We start from the raw sequence: 17,416 nt of genomic DNA, 5'->3' as shown, positions 1-17,416 counted from the left end.
TGTAGAGGAGCATGGGCTCCTTCTCAGTCGGCGCAGCCAGGACAGGCGGAGTGGTCAACATTTTCTTCAACTCATGGAAGGCTTGGTCGGCTTGATCATTGCACTCAAAGTGAGTGGACTTCTTCATGAGTCGGTACAGGGGGAGAGCCTTTTCGCCTAGTTGGCTGATAAAACGGTTCAGGGAGGCTAAGCAGCCAGTGAACTTCTGCACATCTCGCAGCTTGGTGGGAATCTCCATCCTCTCGATGGCCTTGATCTTGACAGGGTTGCACTCAATGCCGCGTTCGGAGACCAAGAAGCCTAGCAGCTGGCCGGCTGGCACTCCGAACACGCACTTCTCGGGGTTGAGCTTGATCTGGAATCGGCGCAAGTTGGCAAATGTTTCCTTTAGGTCCTCCAGCAAGGTACCGCGCTTCTCTGTCTTCACCACAATGTCGTCTACGTAGACGTGGACATTTCTGCCGAGTTGTTTCAAGAGACATTTCTGCATGCAACGCTGAAAAGTGGCACCGGCGTTTCTCAAGCCGAATGTCATTGTCAGGTAGCAGAAAGCTCCAAAGGGTGTGATGAAGGCAGTCTTCAGGCGGTCAGCCGGGTCCAACTTGATCTGATGATACCCTGAGTATGCATCCAAAAAACTTAACAGCTCGCATCCGGCTGTGGAGTCTATCACTTGGTCAATCCGTGGCAAAGCAAACGGATCCTTTGGGCAGGCCTTGTTCAAACTTGTGTAGTCTATACACATGCGCCACTTGTTATTCTTCTTCAAAACCAGAACTGGATTGGCAAGCCATTCTGGAAAGAACACTTCCATGATGAAGCCGGCTGCAAGGAGCCGGGCTATCTCTTCTCCCACGATTCTTCGCTTCTCTTCTGATAGTCGGCGGAGGGGTTGCTTGACCGGCTTCGCATCAGCTCGGACATGTAACTTGTGCTCGGCGAAATCCTTCGGGACACCCGGCATGTCCTTTGGGGACCATGCAAAGATGTCTCGATTCTCACGGAGGAAGTCGACGAGCTCGCCTTCCTATTTACTGTCCAAGTTCGCCCCAATCACGGCGAACCTCTCCGGGTGCTCCGGGTCTAGAGGTATCTTCTTCGTCTCTTTTGCAGGCTGGAAGGAGCCCTGCGCATCACAATCCTTGGGGTTGGGGGACAAGGCCGGCTGCTTGCCGGCCATGGCCACAACCCGCTCCAACATCTTCTTCTCTTCGGCCACCACGAGGGACTCGGCTAGCCGGCTGCTGGCCATGGCACACTCGATGGACTTCTTGTAGTCGCCGGCTATCGTGATGATCCCCTTCGAGCTCGGCATCTTCATCTTCAGGTAGGCGTAGTGGGGCACGGCCATGAACTTGGCCAATGCAGGTCGGCCAAGCAGTGCATGATAGGGGCTCTCCAAATCCACCAACTCGAACCATATTGCTTCCCGGCGAAAGTGATCTTTGTCTCCGAAGAGAACATCCATTTTGATATTGCCGATTGGAGAGCAAGATAGGCCGGGTACGATACCATGGAAGACGGTGCGGCTCGGCATGAGCTGCTTTGCTTTGATGTTCAGCTTGTCCATGGTATCGCGGTACAGTATGTTGATACTGCTTCCGCCGTCTATCAGGACGCGGGAAAATCTGGCAGCTCGCCTCTCCGTCGCAAGGGTGACGTCCAAGACCATAGCATAGGAGCCAGGCGAGGGCATCACCTCTGGGTGGTCGGCCTGGCTCCAGCTGATGGGCTTTTCCGACCAGTGCATGAACTCGGCGGTGCTAGAGGCGACTGCGTTTACTTCTTGGTGCTGCCGGCGTCGGCTGCGCTTGTCGTCGACTTGACTTGTGAAGATGACGTAGGCGTCGTGCGCTTCGGGGAACTCGTCTTGGATGGCGCCGACCGCCGGCCGGGCCGCCGGCTGCTGGGGAGCTGGAGGCGGCGGGCCGGGAGGTGGAGGCGGCACCATCCCTTCGCCCTTGGTGATGCGGGTGAGCCAGTGGCATTTCCGTGTTGTATGGTTGGACGGCTTCGCGCCGCTGTGGAACTTGCAGGGAGCATCGAGTGCTTGTTCGTAGGAGAAAGAAGGCTGCCAAGGCGGCCGGCCGCCCTTCTTCTTGGGAGCGGGCCGCTCTTCGGGCTGCTCGTCTTCAATTGTGGCCACCTGCCGACTAGAGGAAGTCGGCATGGGGCCCTTGCGCTTGTGGTCGTTCTGGTAGGGGCGCCGGTTAGGGTCGCCAGCCGGCGTCTTGGGAGCCGGAGCATCTACTTTCCCCGAGGCGTCCACTCGGAGCTCGGTCTTCATGGAGGAGTCGGCAGTGGCATATTTGTCGGCGGTGATCAGCAACTCATCGAGGGTAGCCGGCTCGTCGCAGAGGAGTCGGTGCTTGAGGAGGGTGCCCTCTCGGCACCCGGCGGTGAAGTACTCGATGGCCTGGACCTCGTGCACCCCCTCGCAGGAGTTGCGGAGCTCGGCCCATCGCGTGAGGTAGTCGCGGGTCGACTCGTTGGGCCCCTGGACGCAGAGGGAGAGCTGGCGAGGCTTGGGAGGCCACTTGTAGGTGCTGGTGAAGTTGCGGACGAAAACTTCGGTGAAGTCCAGCCAGCTGTTGATGCTGTGGGGCTTGAGGCTGTTGAGCCATGTGCGCGCCGTGCCCTGCAACATCAGGGGGACGTACTTCACGGCGACGCGCCGATTGCCATTGGCGATGCTGACGGCTATGGAGTAGTCGATGAGCCAATCTTCCGGCTTCACCGAGCCGTTGTACTTGGGCGTGTCTCTGGGGAGCGAGAACCCTTTGGGGAAGGGCTCGTCGCGGATGCGGGGGCCAAAGCATGGCGGGCCGACATCGTCTTCTTCTTCTAGCGCCAAGGATCGAGCAAGGCGGTCGATCCTGTGGCGGGCGTCGTTTTCGCCGACTCCTTCTCGGCGACCGAGTCGGTCGCCAAGAGTCGGATGGGTGACAGGCGGTGGAGTGAGGCGTCTTTCCCTTCGAGGCGGGGGAGGGGGCAGGTTTCCCTGGTGCTCTACAGCTCGAGGGCGGCCATCCGCGTCGCGCTCGATGGTAATGCGAGTCCGGCTACGGCTGGCAGCCGGCTCCTTGTCTTTCTTCTGGCGCGCGCCGCTCGCAGTCGGCGAGCGGGACGTCGCGGCGTGCTCCCGGCGCGGTGGATGGCTATCAGCTCGGGCGCCGGCTTCGTGCCGTTCTGCAGCCGCGTCGATCAGCTGCTGGATCCGTCTTGTCATGTAAGGGAGCTCATCGGCTCCCAGCCCATTGAGCTCCTCTGCAGCCGCCTGAGCGGCTCGCAGGTTCTCGAGCGGGGTGGCGTAGACGGGGCGATCTGCGCCCAGCATGCTGGCAACGGCTGCGCCGCGCTTCTGGACGAAACCGGCTCGGCTCGGGCCGCTAGGCGGCGGCGTCCCGAAGGTGGCGTGGTCGACTTCGCGCTGGTGAGCCTCGGTGAGGCGTCTCATCGAGGCTATCTTCTTGCCCTCCGCGATGAGGGCAAGGCGGCGTGCCTCCAGGGTCTCGGCGTCGGCGTCGGCCGGGATGGGGACGGAGAGGTCGTGCATCGCCGCTTGCTGAGCGTCGCGGGCGTTCTCGCCCGAGTTGGAGACGTGGCTGATGACCAGCACTTCGGTGACAGCGCTGCTGCCGCTGTCAGCTCGAGGGAGGGGGTCGTCGAAGACCACCACGTCGGAGGGGTAGGCGTCGAGCGACGCGGTGTCGGAGTCGATGAGCATCGGGTCGGTGGAGCCGAACGACTCCATGTCCGCAGCGAGCTCGCTGGAGACGTGAAGTTGGTCGAGGAGGCTGACGAGGCGGCTCTCGGGGTACTCGGTGCCTGCGTCGGACGCAGGCTCGTCGGAGATGCGAGTCTCGCCGAGCAGATCGGCGAGGCGGCTCGCTGCGCAGGCGTCGTCGACGCCTCGCAGCGCGTCGTCGACGCCTCGCAGCGCGTCGAGGCAAACGCCATCGGGCGCAGCAGGCTGGCTGCGCTCGCGGGGGAGGAAGAGGGTTCCTGTCCAGAACAGGTCTCCGGACGACGGTGCACCTGGCCCCACGGTGGGCGCCAAATGTCGGGTGGTTGGTGCGACATATGCCAAGGGATGGCTTATCATTGTGGGAGCCAATAAAACATCGCCGGTGCCCGGAAACGGGATGAGGCGAAGACATGCACGCCGGCGAATCTTACCCAGGTTCGGGGCTCTCCGAGGAGATAACACCCCTAGTCCTGCTCTGCGGGGTCTCCGCATGATCACTAGATCGATAAAGGGTAGCTACAATCGCTCCTAGAGCTGTTGAGATCAAGGGAGAAGAAGAACAAGGCTAGCTCTTGCTTCTCTCTATCTATGGTGTGTGTGCTATGCGTGGGTGTTATCCTAGAAGCCAACCCTTTGCATGGGTGCTCCGGGGGGTTTATATAGGCCTACCCCCCGGGGATACAACGGTAATCCGGCTGGGAACTGGCCCCAGCCGTCAGTGCCTACGCTCGCCGGCTTCTCCGCCGGCTGCTGGGTCCCACCGGCTGGTGGGTCCCGCCGGCTGCCGGCTTCTTGGTCGACAGGCCGGTCCCACCGCCTAGGATCTTGTCGGCGGCTGCTTACTGTAGCCGCGCCTCTGATGATGAGGGCTTTGTCGAGGCGAGCGTGGCTACAGTGGGCCGCCCCGGGGGCTATCACTGTAGCCTCACCTCGTCTTGTCTCCTTAATGGGGCTCCTGCTTCTAGGAAGAGAGTAGCCGGCTTCTGGAGGCCGGCTATACTCTTGGCCAACTAGGAAAAGCCGGGCCGTCTTCACGCCTCTCTCTGGCTGAAGGGGCCCGCAGTCCTTGGGCCGTACAGGAGTGGGTCGTGGATGACGTTGAGGCTAGCGTGGCTACAGTGCCGAGCCGCACGGGAGACGTTCCTCCCGTACGGCCTCCTGTAGCCATGCCCGCCTCGGGCTTCGGGGGTCATGGGCCGCACTGTGGCCACACCCCGTCACATCGCCGTTATGGAGGGGTGGATGAGATCTTGGCCGGCTCCTAGGAGTCGGCGTCCTTCCTGGTCGGCTTCTTGGAGTCGGCCACCCTGTAGTCGTCCTGGGGAGGAGTCGGTGAGGCTGGGTCACCTTCCGGGAGTCGGCTTTAGTGGTAGCCGGCCAGGGAAGGCGGCCCAAATGCTTGGAGTGCTTGAAGGCCCAAAGGACTAATAAATTTTCCGAAGAGCCAGGGGTAGTCGGTTAGGCTACCCGTGGCCATTTACTCCGACAGTGCCAGCGTTGAGCATGAACATTATATCTGGATCTTGTTTGATGCGAGACGGTTATTCATTTAAATCAGAGAATAATGGTTGTTCTATTTATATGATTAATATCTTTTATGGTCATGCACCCTTGAAGAGTGGTCTATTTATGTTGAATCTCGATAGTTGTGATACACATATTCATAATATTGAAGCCAAAAGATGCAGAGTTGATAATGATAGTGCAACTTATTTGTGGCACTGCCGTTTAGGTCATATTGGTGTAAAGTGCATGAAGAAACTCCATTTCGATGGACTTTTCGAATCACTTGATTATGAATCACTTGGTACTTGCGAACCATGCCTCATGGGCAAGAGGACTAAAACGCCGTTCTCCGGAACAATGGAGCGAGCAACAAATTTGTTGGAAATCATACATACTGATGTATTTGGTCCGATGAATGTTGAGGCTCGCGGCGGGTATCCTTATTTTCTCACCTTCACAGATGATTTGAGCAGATATGGATATATCTACTTAATGAAACATAAGTCTGAAACATTTGAAAAGTTCATAGAATTTCAGAGTGAAGTGGAAAATCATCGTAACAAGAAAATAAAGTGTCTACGATCTGATCGTGGAGGAGAATATTTGATTTACGAGTTTGGTCTTCATTTGAAACAATGCGGAATAGTTTCGCAACTCACGCCACCCGGAACACCACAGCGTATTGGTGTGTCCGAACGTCGTAATCGTACTTTACTAGATATGGTGCTATTATGATGTCTCTTACTGATTTACCGCTATCGTTTTGGGGTTATGCTTTAGAGACGACTGCATTCACGTTAAATAGGGCACCATCTAAATCCGTTGAGATGACACCTTATGAACTGTGGTTTGGCAAGAAACCAAAGTTGTCGTTTCTTAAAGTTTGGGGCTGCGATGCTTATGTGAAAAAGCTTCAACCTGATAAGCTCGAACCCAAATCGGAGAAATGTGTCTTCATAGGATACCCAAAGGAGACTGTTGGGTACACCTTCTATCACAGATCCGAAGGCAAGACATTCGTTGCTAAGAATGGATCCTTTATAGAGAAGGAGTTTCTCTCGAAAGAAGTGAGTGGGAGGAAAGTAGAACTTGATGAGGTAAATGTACCTGCTCCCTTATTGGAAAGTAGTTCATCACATAAATCTGTTCATGTGACTCCTACACCAATTAGTGAGGAAGCTAATGATGATGATCATGTAACTTCAGATCAAGTTACTACCGAACCTCGTAGGTCAACCAGAGTAAGATCCGCACCAGAGTGGTACAGTAATCCTGTTCTGGAGGTCATGTTACTTGACCATGACGAAGCTACGAACTATGAGGAAGCGATGATGAGCCCAGATTGCGCAAAATGGCTTGAGGCCCTGAAATCTGAGATGTGATCCATGTAGGAGAACAAAGTGCGGACTTTGGTTGACTTGCCCGATGATCGGCAAGCCATCGAGAATAAATGGATCTTCAAGAAGAAGACTGACGCCGACGGTAATGTTACTGTCTACAAAGCTCGACTTGTTGCGAAAGGTTTTCGACAAGTTCAAGGAGGTGACTACGATGAGACCTTCTCACCCGTAGAGATGCTTAAGTCCGTCTGAATCATGTTAGCAGTTGCCGCATTTTATGATTATGAAATTTGGCAAATGGATGTAAAGACTGCATTCCTGAATGGATTCTGGAAGAAGAGTTGTATATGATGCAACCTGAAGGTTTTATTGATCCAAAGGATACTAACAAAGTGTGCAAGCTCCAGTGATCCATTTATGGACTTATGCAAGCATCTCGGAGTTGGAATAGAAGTTTTGATAGTGTGATCAAAGCATATGGTTTTATACAGACTTTTGGAGAAGCCTGTATTTACAAGAAAGTGAGTGGGGGCTCTGTAGCATTTCTAATATTATATGTGGATGACATATTGTTGATTGGAAATGATATAGAATTTCTGGATAGCATAAAAGGATACTTGAATAAGAGTTTTTCAATGAAAGACCTCGGTGAAGCTGCTTATATATTGGGCATCAAGATATATAGAGATAGATCAAGACGCTTAATTGGACTTTTACAAAGCACATACCTTGATAAAGTTTTGAAGAAGTTCAAAATGGATCAAGCAAAAAAAGGGTTCTTGCCTGTGTTACAAGGTGTTAAGTTGAGTCAGACTCAATGCCCGACCACTACAGAAGATAGAGAGAAAATGAAAGGTGTTCCCTATGCTTCAGCCATAGGCTATCATGTATGCAATGCTGTGTACAAGACCTGATGTGTGCCTTGCTACTAGTTTAGCAGGGAGGTACCAAAGTAATCCAGGGGTGGATCACTGGACAGCGGTCAAGAACATCCTGAAATACTTGAAAAGGACTAAGGATATGTTTCTTGTTTATGGAGGTGACAAAGAAGTCGTCGTAAATGGTTATGTCGATGCAAGCTTTGACACTGATCCGGATGACTCTAAGTCACACACCGGATACGTATTTATATTGAACGGTGGAGCTGTCAGTTGGTGCAGTTCTAAGCAAAGCGTCGTGGCAGGATCTACGTGTGAAGCGGAGTACATTGCTGCTTCGGAAGCTGCAAATGAAGGAGTCTGGATGAAGGAGTTCATATCCGATCTAGGTGTCATACCTAGTGCATCGGGTCCAATGAAAATCTTTTGTGACAATACTGGTGCAATTGCCTTGGCAAAGGAATCCAGATTTCACAAAAGAACCAAGCACATCAAGAGACGCTTCAATTCCATCCGCGACCAAGCCAAGGAGGGAGGCATAGAGATTTGCAAGATACATACGGATCTGAATGTTGCAGACCCGTTGACTAAGCCTCTCTCACGAGCAAAACATGATCAGCACCAAGACTCCATGGGTGTTAGAATCATTACTATGTAATCTAGATTATTGACTCTAGTGCAAGTGGGAGACTTAAGAGAATATACCCTAGAGGCAATAATAAAGTTGTTATTTATATTTCCTTATATCATGATAAATGTTTATTATTCATGCTAGAATTGTATTAACCGGAAACTTAGTACATGTGTGAATACATAGACAAACAGAGTGTCACTAGTATGCCTCTACTTGACTAGCTCGTTGAATCAAAGATGGTTAAGTTTCCTAGCCATAGACATGAGTTGTCATTTGATTAACGGGATCACATCATTAGAGAATGATGTGATTGACTTGACCCATTTTGTTAGCTTAGCACTTGATCATTTAGTGTATTGCTATTGCTTTCTTCATGACTTATACATGTTCCTATGACTATGAGATTATGCAACTCCCGAATACCGGAGGAAAACTTTGTGTGCTACCAAACGTCACAACATAACTGGGTCTTTATAAAGGTGCTCTACAGGTGTCTCCGATGGTACTTGTTGAGTTGGCATAGATCAAGATTAGGATTTGTCACTCCGATTGTCGGAGAGGTATCTCTGGGCCCTCTCGGTAATGCACATCACTATAAGCCTTGCAAGCAATGTAACTAATGAGTTAGTTGCGGAATGATGCATTATGGAATGAGTAAAGGGACTTGCCGGTAACGAGATTGAACTAGGTATTGAGATACCGACGATCGAATCTCGGGCAAGTAACATACCGATGACAAAGGGAACAACGTATGTTATTATGCGGTTTGACCGATAAAGATCTTTGTAGAATATGTAGGAGCCAATATGAGCATCCAGGTTCCGCTATTGGTTATTGACTGGAGACGTGTCTCGGTCATGTCTACATAGTTCTCGAACCCGTAGGGTCCGCACGCTTACCATTCGGTGACGATCGGTATTATGAGTTTATGTGTTTTGATGTACCGAAGATAGTTCGGAGTCCTGGATGTGATCACGGACAAGATGAGGAGTCTCGAAAGGGCCGAGACATAAAGATTGATATATTGGACGACTATATTCGGACACCGGATGAGTTCCGGGGGTCACCGGATATTTATCGGACTGCCGGGGGGTTATCGGAACCCCCGGGGGAACTAATGGGCCAACATGGGCCTTGTGGGAGAGAGAGGAGAGGGCCTAGGGCTGGCCGCCCCCCCTTGGGAGTCCGAATTGAAAAAGGAGGGGGGGCGCGCGTCCTCTTTCCTCCCTTTCTCCCTCTCCTTCCTTTCCCCTTCCTCCTTCCTAGTTGGACTAGGAAAGGGGAGTCCTACTCCCACTAGGAAGAGGACTCCCCCCTCTCCTTGGCGCGCCCCAAGGCCGGCCGGCCTCCCTCCTTGCTCCTTTATATATGGGGTCAGGGGGCACCCTAGAACACACAAGTTGATTGTTCCAAGCCGTGTGCGGTGCCCCCCTCCATCATATTCCACCTCGGTCATATCGTTGCAGTGCTTAGATGAAGCCTTGCACCGGTAGCTTCATCATCAGCATCATCACGCCGTCGTGCTGACGAAGCTCTTCCCCGACACTCTTCTAGATCGTGAGTTCGTGGGACGTCACCGAGCCGAACGTGTGCAGATCGCGGAGGTGCCGTACGTTCGGTGCTAGGATCGGTCGATCGTGAAGATGTATGACTACATCAACCGCGTTGTCATAACGATTCCGCTTACGGTCTACGAGGTGGACAACACTCTCCCCTCTCATTGCTATGCATCACCATGATCTTGCGTGTGCGTATGAATTTTTTTGAAATTACTACATTCCCCAACATCTTCTTCTTGGACTTGTCGGTCTTTTTGGAGACACGAGAATAATCTTCAGATTGCACACTGGCTTCAGGAGGTGTGGTGGCCAATGGCTTCACAACGGAAGCTCTTGGTGCGGCAGAGGGCTTCAAAGCCTTTGTCTTCTTCTTCTTCTGAGTCTTTGGTGGTGCTGGCGCTTCTTTCGAGTCAGCATCGTCAGCAGATTGATCTACTGTGGCCCTCTGAGCAGTGATATGAGAGAGGAGGCCATCAAAGTTGTCAAAGGGACCGATGACATTGGGATTGGCATCGCGTGTGCCATCAGCCCTTGGAGCAGACGGCCCAGGGTTGAAGTTGAGGCCCAGATCCTTCTTGTTCTTCACAGCAGAATCTCTTGCAAACTGATAGTTGTGCTTGAAAAGATTGTCTTCACGACACCATAACATAGATGATGGGTCGGCATTCTCTGGCTTCGGTCCTCGGACCATGCATGGGGAGAAGCCTTGAGCAATGGCTTCAGACTTGGACTTGGGCTGAAGATTTCTGTATAGAATGTCTCCCCATGGGTGCTTGATTGCGTTCTTCTCTGCATATTCAGGGGTCACAAATCTGTATTTGAACCATTCTTCTGCCCAATATCTTCGAATCCATTGGATTCGGGTCTTGCGCTGATTGTAATTTTCTTCAGGATCTGTTTTGTACATTTCAAACAGATATGGAGGTAAACCCTTAGCTGTATCTCCACGGCGCTGTCTGCCGCCCTTCCTTGCAGATTTGTCAGTTACCATAATATTCAGACTGAAAGACTTCAATACAGTGAATGGCTTCCTTTTGCTGGTCAGACAGGAACTGGCTTCTGGTGAGTGAATATGACGCTGTAAGAACTCTACAAATGAATGTAGACTATGAGAACCAAGGGATTCTCCCACGGACATGTACCTGTGACAGCATTAGAGGTGCGAGGGAAGGGGAAGAGGTCATATGCATTCTCAGAAGATTCTGAAGATAAATCAGTTTGAGGACATTGACCTCATAGCACGAAGACATTCACTTATATGATGAGAGTTGGTTCCAGATTTGTACGAATCCATGAATAAGTACAAGTGAGGAATCTAACTAGTTGTGAAGCATAAGTGAATATACTTGGCAAGATATGAGATGCGTAAGAAGGCAGATCCAGATTTGGAAGTTAAGAAACCACTTTTGGTTGAAGTGGATGGATCTGATGGATCAAAAAGGCAGTAAAAATTAAGTTTTAATTACCGCTTGACGAACTGCTAGCTGAGCCAAAAATAGAGGCCGAGCAGTTCAATCTCCCATGCCCTAACTTGGCGACGGAAGACACCTACGGCGGCGGCGGAGAGGATGAGGTCCGCGGCCGGCGTGAGGACGGCGTCGAAGAAGTCGCGGCAGCTAAGCGCTTCGTCTCCGGCGTCGACGCGAGCTAGCGGAGGCGCTAGGGTTTGTGCGAGGTGGCGAGGTGGTAGAAGAGATAATGACTGCGATGAGTTGTGTATTTATAAGGAAAGGGACAGCACAGCGTAATTATGCAGGTGCCCCTGGCGGTTCACATCTGAAGGACACGTGGCATGCATGCAACACATTGGAAGTTGTTCCATGTTCCCACGCGCGCCTGGATTGTCGGGTGGTCGTTCCGGCTTCTCCGGTTTTCAGGCAATAAGGATATAGCATTAAAACAGATTTAAACATTTGTCGCTTTGTCTTCTGCTGACAAGGACTCAGAGAAGACAATCGACAGTTTCAATAGAATGCATATGATTTGGATAGATAGAATCTGAGGTAGAAGCATAGAAGGGGTTAGGTCCGATCACATTCACTTAGATCAAGAAAGAGTCGAACATGAAACCATAGCTATAAGTGAATGCTGTAGAGGACAGAACACGAATATATGTATACATCAGCATAAGTCCAAATCAACATTGTGAAGATAAACATGAAATCAAATCAATGTCGAAGACAAATCAAATCCGAAGACTTTGCACTTGTGACACCAATTGGAAACACTTCAAACAAGAATTTGGTGGTGGCGTTACCCACCGTATAGGAAGTATTAGACCCAGACACGGCGCACAATTATCATGGCGCTCCGAAGTCAAATTCCGCGTTAATGTATTCACACTTAGAGTGTATGTCTTCATTGATTGAAGATATACTTTACTTCGTGCATTGCACATCTAAGTCATCAACATGCATAAGCGTTAGGATGTGTGTCCAATCACAGGACATTTGAGGATTCTAAGATATTTAGCTCACACCGCAACTTGCAAAACCTTTTCTCATCCAAGGGGTTTTGTGAAGATATCTGCCAATTGCTCTTCAGTGTTGACGTGAATGATATCAATATGTTCCTTCATGACATGATCTCTGAGAAAGTGATGCCGGATCTGAATGTGCTTTGTCTTCGAGTGCTGAACTGGGTTGTTGGTAATCTTGATGGTGCTTTCATTGTCGCAGTAAAGTGGCACTTGTTTCAGATGGATGCCATAGTCCTTGACAGTTTGCTTCATCCATAGAAGCTGAGCACAACAAGATCCAGCAGCAATGTATTCAGATTCAGCAGTGGAGAGAGATACACAGTTTTGCTTCTTTGAAGACCAACAGATAAGAGGTCGTCCAAGAAAGTGAAATGTGCCTGATGTGGACTTGCAATCAACCTTGTCACCAGCATAATCAGCATTTGAGAATCCAACTAGATCAAACTCTGAGCCCTTTGGATACCATAATCCTAGTGTTGGGGTGTAAGCCAAGTATCGAAGAATTTGCTTCACTGCTAAGTGATGTGATTCCTTTGGTGCTGCTTGGAATCGGGCACACATGCAAACGCTAAGCATGATATCTGGCCTAGATGCACATAAATAGAGTAAAGAACCAATCATGGAGCGGTATACCTTTTGATCGAACTCTTTACCATTGTCGTCGGGGCCCAGATGACTTTTGGTTGCCATTGGCGTAGTGTAACCTTTGCAGTATTGCATTCCAAACTTCTTCAGGCAATCTTTGAGGTATTTATCTTGAGATATGAAGATGCCGTTGAGGGAGTCCTGGACTAAGGGGTCCTCGGGCGTCCGGCCTGTTATCCATGGGCCGGACTGATGGGCTGTGAAGATACGAAGGCCGAAGACAATACCCGTGTCCGGATTGGACTCTACTTGGCGTGGAAGGCAAGCTAGGTGACCTGTTATGAAGGTTTCCTCCTATGTAACCGACCTCATGTAACCCTAGATCTCTCAGGTGTCTATATAAACCGAAGAGCATAGTCTGGATAGGACAAATTCATTACCATATTCACATAGGCTAGACTTCTAGGGTTTAGCCATTACGATCTCGTGGTAGATCAACTCTTGTAACACTCATACTCATCAAGATCAATCAAGCAGGAAGTCGGGTATTACCTCTATAGAGAGGGCCCGAACCTGGGTAAACATCGTGTCCCCCGTCTCCTGTTACCATCGATCCTAGACGCATAGTTCGGGACCCCCTACCCGAGATCCGCCGGTTTTGACACCGACATTGGTGCTTTCATTGAGAGTTCCACTGTGCCGTCAACAAAAGGTTTGATGACCCCTTCAATTGTCAATAATGACGCTGTCCAGGGAGGGACCTTCCTTCCCGGATAGGTTTTTGTGTTCGGCGGCTTCGCACTGCGGGCCAACTCGCTTGGCCATCAGGAGCAGATCGATAGTTACGCCCCTGGCCACCAGGTCAGGTTCGGAAGCTTGAACTACGTCGCAAATATCCGTGGAGACTTGATCTTCGAGGGATTTGAAACCGCGGCGATCGCTCCCCTTTCTCCGATGAACATGACATAAATCTGTCATCGGAGCACACCCAGGAGATGGATCCTATTGCTGCAACGGCCTCAGTACCGAAGCAGATCATCCCCTCCGAGGCCATAAAATCTACGGCGTTGAAGCCGCACACGGACTCGACATCCTGCAATGCTGGCGTCAATGGAACTCCTGACTCGTCTCCGGCTACATGTTCCGGATCAAGTGCGCCTGCGGACACCGAGCTGGATCGGTTATCAATTTTCGAATATAGCGCCGCAGACATCTTCCAGCATTCTCCTTTGGGTGACGTACTAAATTCTTTGAAGAACTTGTCCTTGGAGGAAGACTCACAGCCGAACTATGTTCGGTTCGAGCTAGAGGCGGACGATGAGGAATTTTGCTTCCCACCCGCCACCCACTTCATAGCCACCATCGACGATTTAACCGACGTGCTTGACTATGGCTCCGAAGACATCACCGGTATGGACGACGATGCCGACAATGAGCAAGGCCAAGACCCGCCATTTACTGGACGTTGGACGGCCACCTCTTCATACGACGTATACATGGTTGATACACCCAAAGGATCTGGCGACGACAAAGAAGCGCTAGATAAGAATAAACCTTCTGAGACGCAGTCCAAGCGCCGGCGCCCCAAACGCCGTTCTAAGCCTCGCCGCTCAAAAGATAGCAACGCTGGTACCGAAGAAAATATTACTCCGGGCAACGCTGAAAACAATGAAGACCCTGTCGGTGCTGCATCCGAACAGGAGGAACATGACAACAGGCAAGACAACCCTGATAAGCAGGCCATAGAAGATGACTCGGGGGACGATAGTTACCGTCCACCCTCCGAAGAGGAGACAAGCCTCGGCAACGAAGATTTCATCGTGCCTGAGGACCCTCTGGAGCAGGAGCGCTTTATGCTTGAACTCATAGCCACTGCAAGGAGCCTGAAAAAGAAATAGCAGAAGCTTCAAGCTGAACAAGATCTGCACGTCGATAGATGGACTGACGTCCTCACAGCGGAAGAATACAGCCTCAAGCGCCCAGCCAAGAGCTACCCAAAACGCAGACTGCTACCTCAATTCGATGAGGAGGCACTGGAGCACACATCTCCCTCGCGTAATGCGGAACGACCACCACGTGGTCGAGACAGGGCGGCCGACCGGCCACCAAGCGGTCGGGATAAAGCGGCAACTCAGGCCAAATAGCAGCCTGCCCAACCGCCCCACAAAAATAAACATGGAAGAGTTCGGGGTCACACGTACGACCTTCGGCTGGCCCTGGATAGTAGAGCAGGACATACAAGATCGATCTACGGATCGCAAGGACGTTCCTCGAGGCATGAAGACGGCTACCTATTCGGACGTGACAAACCTGACCACGCCCGGTCCGAATGCCGCAGACGGACTCCATCAGAGCTATGCCGTGGCACGGCCCGGTACAGAGGTGCCGCACACCCTCTCTACTTCACAGACGAGGTACTGGATCACGAATTCCCCGAGGGATTCAAGCCCGTCAATATCGAATCATACAACAGCACAACCGATCCCGCAGTATGGATCGAGGATTTCATTCTCCATATTCATATGGCTCGAGGAGATGACCTCCACACCATTAAATACCTCCCACTCAAGCTCAAAGGGCCAGCTCAGCACTGGCTTAACAGCCTGCCTGAAAATTCTATCGGCAGCTGGGAGGACTTGGAAGAAGCTTTCCTTGACAACTTCCAAGGAACCTACGTCCGGCCACCAGACGCCGATGACTTAAGCCACATAGTTCAACAACCTGGAGAATCAGCCAGAAAATTTTGGACTAGGTTCCTAACCAAAAAGAACCAGATCGTTGACTGTCCAGATGCCGAGGCCTTGGCAGCCTTCAAGCATAGCATCCGGGATGAATGGCTCGCCTGCCACCTTGGCCAAGAAAAGCCGAGGTCCATGGCAGCCCTCACGGCACTTATGACCTGCTTTTGCGCGGGAGAAGATAGTTGGCTGGCTCGAAGTATAAACACGGCCAACGAAACAAGCCCCTCCGAGGCCAAAAATAGCACCGGCAAGCTCCGGCGCAACAGAAACAAACACCGAAGCAATGGCAATAACACCGATGACACAACAGTCCATGCCGGATTCAGTGGCTCCAAGTCCGACCAGCGAAAGAAGCCCTATAAAAGGAGCAGTGGAAAACCATCCAGCTTGGACCGCATACTCGACCATCCTTGCCAAATACATGGCACCCCAGACAAACCGGCCAACCATACTAACAGAGATTGCCGGGTCTTTAAACAAGCCAGCAAGGTAAATATCAAAAACAAAGAAGGGGAATTGCAGAGCGAGGACGATGACGAAGAGCCCCGGCAGCCGAACACCAGGGGGCAAAAGAAATTTGCCCCTGAAGTCAAAACGGTGAACATGATATACGCTACACATATCCCCCAAAAAGGAGCGCAAACACGCAATCAGGGACGTCTATGCGGTAGAGCCCGTCGCCCCGAAATTTAATCCATGGTCATCATTCCCGATCACATTCGACCGCCGAGACCATCCAATTAGTATCCGGCAGGGCGGTCCAGCCACACTGGTCCTCGACCCAATCATCGACGGATTCCACCTGACTCGAGTCCTAATCGACGGCGGGTAGCAGCCTCAGCCTGCTCTATCAGGATACAGTATGTAAAATGAGCATTGACCCCTCACGAGTCAAGCCCATGAAGACTACCTTTAAAGGAGTCATACCAGGCGTAGAGGCCCGTTGTACAGGCTCAATAACGCTGGAGGTAGTATTCGGTTCCCCGGATAACTTCCGAAGTGAAGAACTAATCTTCGATATCGTCCCATTCCGCAGCAGCTATCACACGCTGCTCGGACGAACCGCATTCGCTAGATTCAACGCGGTGCCACATTATGCTTATCTCAAGCTAGAAATGCCCGGTCCACGGGGAGTCATCAAAGTAAATGGAAACACAGAATGCTCCCTCCGTACAGAGGGACACACCACCGCCCTAGAAGTAGAAGTACAGAGTGGCCTACTCAAGCAACACTATAATCCGGTTGCCGAGCCCCTGGACATCATTAAGAGGGTCCGGACTACACTGCAGAACGATAGCTCGGCTCGTCACGAGCCAGTCTAGCAAATTCGGCCTCCGTCCCAGCTCCGACGAGGCAATGGTATTAGTACCGTGCGCATTTAAACTACGCACTCATGGGGTGCTGACGGAGGCACAACTCGCTCGCAATCCACAGTACGGCTTGATAGACCCTGGGATTCACACGTTTCTGCTTTTTCTTTGTACAGGTCTTCCTCTCTCTTCAAGGGCTATACGGACAACCTGCTGGCAGAACACACCAAGGAGACAAGGAACTCTGGCGTACAAGGGAACCCCCCAGGTGGTTTCTAATAAATGATTACTATACTTGTTTTACATACCCGCACGCAGCTCGCCCTTGGTTACGACATTTTCAATAGCCTTACTTGCTTATCGCATCACTTGTACAAAGTATGCCTTGACGTACTGATTACACCACAACGGTGAATACATGGTGGCGTCGGCCCATCACTTCATTTTTTCCGTTTCCTCACCTCAGTATTTATTACTCATTGCACACATACACCATGGTACGTACTAATACGCCAGGGGCTTAATAACACCCCGCATCACGGCAATAAAAGTCCGAACACTTTTACAGTATAGTTCGGCACCCCGAACTTATAGCATTATATGCATCGGCTCCGAATCATGTCTTAGGTCAATAGT

This window comes from Aegilops tauschii, chromosome 4, assembly GCF_002575655.3.
Source record: "Aegilops tauschii subsp. strangulata cultivar AL8/78 chromosome 4, Aet v6.0, whole genome shotgun sequence".
In the NCBI taxonomy this organism is placed as follows: domain Eukaryota; kingdom Viridiplantae; phylum Streptophyta; class Magnoliopsida; order Poales; family Poaceae; genus Aegilops; species Aegilops tauschii.
This window is presented reverse-complemented; position numbering follows the sequence as displayed.